The 7,828-nt window shown below is 38.2% G+C and overlaps 1 long non-coding RNA gene across 1 annotated transcript in view; it reads right to left on the bottom strand.

Annotated features, from left to right (window-relative positions):
• LOC132084617 (uncharacterized) overlaps positions 1-2,672 on the bottom strand; it is a 36,966-nt gene extending 34,294 nt beyond the window's left edge. Inside the window, exon 1 of the long non-coding RNA XR_009420085.1 lies at positions 2,551-2,672. This is a non-coding gene — a long non-coding RNA (uncharacterized LOC132084617). The remainder of the gene's footprint in view (positions 1-2,550) is intronic.
• Positions 2,673-7,828: the final 5,156 nt, after the last annotated feature.

A 7,828-nucleotide genomic window follows, 5' to 3' on the forward strand; every position in this document is an offset into this window, starting at 1 on the left:
TTCTAGGCTTCTTGTGCTAACAATGTGCTAACCATGGTTTTGTTTTATGTTTGTCCTTCCTTCCTCCCATAAAAACAATTTTTATGCTAGTGATACATAATCCACCATTACCTCTTATTTCATAGGCAAAGCCAGAATCCTTGGCATTAACAAAGGACTAAAAGTATCCTGCTAAGAACCTTTTCTTTCTGGCTACATGACTTCTTCATGTATCCACCCAGACATTGTTTAATGACTAAATTTTTAATGTAATGTCTCATTACTTCTGCTCAAAAACTGGATGAACTATAGCCATACTTTAAATTTAACCTTTTCTCTAATTGAATTTGTCTGGTCATTGATTTATTTTTTTAATCATAATATTGCTGATGTCCTTGGTATTGTATCTGCTGCAACGCAGATAACTGTCAATGTACATGGCCCCACAATTTGCCCTTCACTTTCTCAGCATGTCCTCTAGGCCCACATTCCTGCACACATGGTTTCAGGTCATGTTAGAGAAATATTTATTTGCATATTTCATTGATTTTTCATACCCAAGGAAAATGTGCCATGGTCACTCATTGATTTTCCCTTTGGCTATAGTTATGAGAAAACTGATCTTATTATAATCTCTGAATATGTAGACAACTTCAATGATTCTGCAAAAATTAGATACTCATCTATCTCCAGACTAAAATGGAGCCATAAGTAACAGTTACAGTGAACCCAAATATCACTATTACAATTAAATGCAACATTTTAATTACTTTTTCCAAAGAAAGTGAAATACACTACTCAAAAGGAAAGTTGATATTACAGAAAACCTTAACAATACACACATTCTGGACAATATAGAAATGCTCTATTTAGATTCTGCACAACTTCTTACTTTTATCATTCACCTTAACGCATCTTCCAGCAAAGACTGAAAAGAAACATGATCAGTAAATTATATATATTTTCATTACAAAAATGCATTTTCTAGGTGTTTCCACTGACAAGCACAGTCTCAAGTTTCCTCTGGTCTAGAAAACTGGCAACCTAGACATGCAACCAGGCTACGACTTACCAGCAATATTTATCTACCTACAGACAGAGAAACCAACAGATGAACGTAAACAAAGCAGAACTTCAATTGGAAGCTTATAAGGAAGAAGACAACAGGAAATTGGACAACACAAAACAATATTTCAACTGAAGCAGACAAGTCAACATCTCTAAATTCTTTGTCCAGAGCCACAAATTCAGTACACTTCCCAGAGCTGTTGAGGCAAATAGCAACTCTCCCCTGTGCTTCAATATAGCTCAGACTGGGAGAAAGTCAATATTATAGAAAGGTCTGTGCTCTTGCCACTGAAGAATACACCAGTTCTTGCAAATTTATAGTCTGGGGATGTTATCTCACCTCTGAGGCTGGATGTGGACTTTCTCTATCTGTAACCCCTGGCTCTTCCAGGGAAGTAAAACTTCAAGGCTCAAGAGCCCCTTGTATACTAGCTTGATCTCACTTATCTCTCAGATGCTGCCCAATCTCCTCACAGCCTCTCAAGTGTTGCAGCTCCCCAGAACAGCCAGTGGCACAAGGGACTTTACTGTGACCTCCTACAGAGTGCTAGAACCTCTCCCAATTTCTTTCCTTCTACCTAAGCCAGAGCTCCTTAGCACAGTCAGAGCAAGCTCAGTTCCAGAGACAAACAGGACACATTGCTCTCCACTCCTCATCAGCAAACAGGAATTGAACTGTGGAGTTTTTTCTGGGAAAGTTCAAGGAATGAGATCACACATAACAGCAAAGAGACTAAAGAGAAATCCTTCTATTAGAATTTAATGGGTAAATGAGGATGAAAGGACAAACACACTAGAAAAATCACTAGCCATTGCCAGCTTTATAACCATAACAACCCTCTTATTGTTTATGATGAGCAGCCTCCCTTGTGACTGAAGCTTCTTCATGAAGCACCTTAGGATTCCAACATCTACCCAGACAAAGATACAATTAAGCCCAGCTATCAGAGAAGAGCAACAAAATTTCAAATATTCAGGTCTTTTGATACTGACAACTTTTTTTTTATTTGAAAGATGCAACAGCTTCTCCTATTTGCCACAGACCTACTACTACTTTTGCACATTCTAATAAGACCAAAAAAAAACCTCCCTCATGATATCATATGACTTTGTTCACTCCTTCTTTCTACATCTATTTAGATTTGTGACATCTGAACTCGAAGCACAATGTGGGCATTTTTATGGTAAACATCATATCTTTCACACTGCCATTTGTTTCACAAAATCACTTCCATTGTCATGGACTTCAGATTTACAGCTGAAGCTGGCAGAACCATTTCTGAACACAATACATCAAGGGGAGAAAAAGGAAAAATAACTCATAAAGAGAAGCTGACTACTTCCTTAATTATTGAGAGACTGGTACATCACAAAAGCAGTGGGGAGATTTCAGAAATTGATAAAGCCACAAAACTCAATTTCAGAAGCACATTCATTTTAAAATTCACCAAAAGTTGCATTTCACAGTGGGAACTGAAGGTCTTTATAAGCACTGACACTTACTCTGCACTTCCCATTAAGGCCAATCATTCCAGCATTCTCCTTTGTTGCTCACCTCCAGCTAATGTCAGGCCACCGACCAGTTGTCTTCATTTCTTTAGCTTTTAATGCTCAGGATGCCATTGTTTATGCCTCATCTGCCTTTTCCTGTGGATGAAAAAAGGATATATTTTTGAGCATTTTGTGGGGTATTTTTTTTGGTGTGTTTCCTAGTTCATTATCCAATCAGGTTACAAATCAAAGTACACTTCAAAATCATGACTAAATAATCCACATACCCTATACTCTACTGCCATCAATCATGCATTTCACAGACTTATCACCTAATTTATTCATTGACAACAACAGTCTGTGCTATCAGTCAGTCTGGTTATATGGTGAGAACACCATTCAAAGATTTTTGTTTTCTGATGCACACAAGGGATTGACATAACCCCATCAATATCACACACCCAGCTAAACAAAGGTTTGAAAGCACACACACAAACACACTGCTAATGTGCTCATTATAAAAATGGTTTCTGTATCTCGTTGGTATCACAAAATATTTCTCTACATAGCTTTGATGTATTTCATGGGAGGGCTCATTATTGCAATAAATTCCAAAGTATAGAATTTAAAAGTATCAAACAAAGAAATCAAACTTCAGTTGCGAATGTGTTGCTGCAATACAGCTACAGCACAGCAATATGCTTGGTGCTGCACACACACACACAGAACCAAGTCTGAAAAGTCTGAGTTTGTGATTACAGAGCCTCAGCATCAACAAGCCTGCCATCATTCTGCTGTGCAAAGTGGGGATGAACAGCTGACTTGCAAGCATGGTGTGGTGTTTAATAGGACAAATGAAGCCAGCTGAATGTCAAAGGCAGCACCTAAGTAATCACAGCTCTACTTTTCACCAGAGGGCACATGAGAAGATCACAGTCTGACTCGTGGGGTCAGATTTCTAGGCTGTTCACCTGTCACAGGGCAGGTGACAATAAACCTCAGTTCATACACTATTTCAATACCTTTGATGAGATGCTGGCTAGAGCAAAGTAAGCTCTGGTTCAGCATGGAAAGCTCTATACTATCCCTTGAGAAATCAGACACTTGCACAGAGACAGCCATATACACACCTTTTCCAGGTGGGCTTTACCTGATATCTTTGTAAAGAGCAACCTCTACATTGTGCCTCTGCTGCTAAATAGAGCAAACATTGCAAGAGTGATATTTTTTATAAAACCATATTTTTTGCAAAGTTAAAAGTATTATTAGATGGAGCAAATATACTTCTATTTATCAGACAGAGCAACTCTCCTTTGAATGTTATGTTGTGTTATATGATAGAGTATATTTTCTCCCCCTCATCCATTTGCTGAAGTTTCAAAATGAGGAACACTTTTATAACAGGTAAATGCAAATAAGGTGGAAAAAAGGATTGTTGTAGGAAAGTCACCTTCGCATGAGTTCATCCTCACTGCTAACCCTACAACTGTAACATGTAAAAGCTTCCCAACAAAATTAATCAGCCTCATCTTGTTTTCTAAAATAATATTGAAGTCAGGTACAGCAAAATAAAAATTCATTAAGGTTTACTTGTCTTGAATAGGACCAGAAGCTAGTTAAAAGTCAGAAAATTATTACAAAATGGTAATTTACAAAGATAAAAAATAACATGGACTCTTAAGGAAAAAAGCTAAGAATTTCAAAGACTGCACTGTTCTCAAGGGGTCTATACTTTTATAATAAGTTGACAAAACTCGATGCAGTAAGATTATTTGGACACTGACATCCAAGTTCAGCCACTAAGAAGGACTTTTCATGCTCTGGTGGTGAATGCTGTAAAGGCAGACTACTTCAAAATGGCAAGAAAATGAACAAGGAGATCAAGAGAACTAACTGGAGCTATGCCAAGGATCCTTATGGAGAGTTCAAAAGAATGGATAGATCTCTGGAAAAAACAAACCCAAAAAACCTAACACAGGTTAGGTTAATATGAATTTTTCGTATTCTGGCAAGTGCTGCAGTAATTAGTCAGTTGGCATGGCCTTGCTACTACCCCTTTTGAATGTTTATTATTGTCAACACCAATTTCCTTAGGCTAATCAAGGTCAATGAAGGATGTAAAGGGAATTCACTGTAATTAGAGCCTCTCAAAAGAGGATGCACTCTGTGGAAGTTCAGCATACCCAGAGTGGTGCACAGCCCTTAGTTACCTTCAGTGTTGTTCATTACACCTAGACAAACAATTTGCTGTTCTGCACACTGAGCAGTGTTCTGCTGCAGTCGCTCTGCCAGCAGCAACACTAAGAGCCACTTCAAAGCCAACCTTCTGTTTTGCTGGGCATGAAGCAAGTTTGAAAATACTAGTGTATGCTAAATACCAAGGAAAAGGGCAGGATCTTCTTTGGTGGCACATAGGGATTCCCAGTATCTCTCAGGAAGCTGGCAGGTTCTTTGACCTTCCAATAAAACATGGTCTGCTTAATTTGAAAACTTCATGGCCCTGCTACATTTTTCTTTCTTTCTTAAACATGAAACCATCAACACTTGCTGACATAACTTTCTGTAAGTTTGTTCACAGGACACAAATACTGATGTTTTGTAATTCTGATGGTATTGGCTGCCCGATTGCAGGATAAAGCTCTCTGTCCTAAGACAGGGCAAAGCTAAGTCCAAGTATGAATAATGCAGGAAAAAAAAAAAAAGGTTGGTAGGAATTTTAAGGGTTTGCATCATCTTACCAGAAAAATGGGTCTCCAGACAAAACTATGTATTCCTTACATCAATCTATGGGAAATTTAGAGCATTGAGCTCTAAAACAACCACTTATTTTAAGCAGGCAAAAACATGACTATGCATTTACTAGAAATAAAGCTGACTTAAAACTTTGGGAAAACCTGCATTCTGCCAGCTGCCTACCAAGCTGGAATCCAGGTTCCTATAACCTTGAACACCCTGATGGCCTGGGAAGCCAGCTGCCCAGGGAATGGCTTTAAACAAAAGAATCTTTATTTCTCTTTGTTGACTGGTTCACTGGGTTTCTCCTCACAAATATTTAAACTACATTAAAAATACTAAATTTTTTTTGGCATTTGATCCAATTTGGTACAAAAAAAATTCCTTGTTCCAACTTTTCCCACCCCACAAGCTAGGCAGAATGTTTTCCTCCCTATGAAAATTGCATAGGAGAGAAATTGCTTTTCCTAGCCAGCACCATCTGGATGTAAAGCTTAAAATGTCAAGAGAGCAGGAAGGGAACTGCAGCAGGCCAGCTTCCTACACAGGGAAGGCTAATGTTAATTTACATACTCATTAAAATTCAGCATGCTTCAAAAAGATAGAAGAAAATTGAAGGAGATACTATATAAATGCATTAAAAAGCAACAAAAAGCAGAGATAGCCTAAAAGCAGGAGAGAGAGAAAAAAAATACTGCAGACATTGAACAATCTAAGAAAGGAGACTGGTAAAAACTCAGAACCCAATATAAAACTTAAGAGACAAAAATCATTTCATAGGAAAAAACTGGTAAGTATACCTAGACCAGCAGATCTCAAGCTTGTTTGAACTGGGGTTTCATCTAACAGCAGGACCTATTGAAGAAAGATGCTGAATGTGCAAGACTCTCAGTGGAGCATCACTGCTCCCAGTGCTCTACAAGATCTTTTCCAGTTTGAGTTTATGCGTTGAGACAACAAAGCATGGCAGGCACAGAAGAAGCATTTTTAGAGGAAAGGTGCCCTGAAGCTACTTTAACTGGTCCAAGCAAGATTTCCTCAGGTCAGAGGATAGCATGAGGCAGTCACATCCATTTTCATTATTACCACTGAGAGATAAAAGGCCCAGGATGTCCAATCCCTCACACAAACCTGCAAGCAGGCTTATAACATTATAACATGACAGTCCCAGGTTCACAAAAGCAATTAATTTAGGTTCCTCAACATCCTTCTGGGGTGTTTACACCAAGTTCTTTCAGGGGACTCCAGAAGCAGGGGAAACAGTTTTTGGTTGTTCTCCATACTGCTGTGTTGCTCTGTGTTATAGAAAGAGAAGGGCTCACTGATATGCATCCTGGGATGTCAGAACCTTAATAAAGCCTATGGAGCTCATTAGCATCATTTTTATCCTTCTTACTCTCCTCACAGAAATCAGCCCAGAACATGAAATTTACATGGTATGAAAATTGTACAATAGTAACAAGAAAAAGTAAATCAATTTAATATCTAATATTTTATGCAAACTTTGCACATCTAGCTAAATAACCACCAGAACTCTGAAGAAGAATACATAAACTAGTTGGAAGGACTCTAATGATGTATGCATTCCACCATCAGTGTCCAAAAGCCAAGCACACCCAAGTATAAAAGCCATCTTTTCCAGATGTAGAAATCCAAATTGCAGAGAGATAAAGAAAAAAGTCGCAGAATGTGCTAATATCAATATTTTACACACTGAACCATAGGATACAGAATCAGTATTTCACCTGCTCTTCTCACCAATATCAGCAACGTATTCATTCTCAATAAGGAAAGTTTCTGCTGCATCTTGAAGATACTGAGATGCAGGAGAGTGTAACTGAGAGTGGTTTCCCAACTTCACAGTAGGTAGCTTGTTCAATGCTACCTTGCAACCCAAGATACTTCTATTGGACACCTATTATAAACACAATTTTTTTCTATTTTGAAAGTATCATACATAGCAAACCCTCCAGAAACACATTCTGATGACAAAGTTAAAAGAAACTGCAGAACATGTGGTAGGAATATCCTGTGGTAGGTAGACATTTTGGAAAAGCAACTGGCACAAGAGTAACTTGAGTGGATCTTTAGTAATCATTTGCTCATCAAGATACATACCATCAGCTCCATGAACTGTGAGATACACACACCATCTCCCCCATGAACTGGGGCCTCACAGCATTCTCAAAAGCAGCCATAATGACACAGCTGCTCTGATGTCTCTTCTCAGGAAAGGATCAGGTTCTATAACCAACCCGAAAACTTGAGTATGAAGAAATGTGGGATTATGCTTGAGAACAGTTGAACCTTTAGACCTTCTCTCTTTGCCATTTTCTTTCTCAAATCTCCTTCTTGTTTGCCCTGTGCCCCATCTTAGCCTGCTTAACTTCCCTTTGCTAGATGCAAATTTAATGTTTCATATTTCCGTTATTAGCTTTAAATTAATATCTTATTCTCATAGTCAATATTAATGCTTTTCAGCATAAGAAAACTACCATTGATCTGTGTATCACACAGCTTGTGAAAATAGGAAGCTCAGAATCCTTAAGGTTTTGTT

This window comes from Ammospiza nelsoni, chromosome 1 (assembly GCF_027579445.1).
Source record: "Ammospiza nelsoni isolate bAmmNel1 chromosome 1, bAmmNel1.pri, whole genome shotgun sequence".
Lineage (NCBI taxonomy): Eukaryota > Metazoa > Chordata > Aves > Passeriformes > Passerellidae > Ammospiza > Ammospiza nelsoni.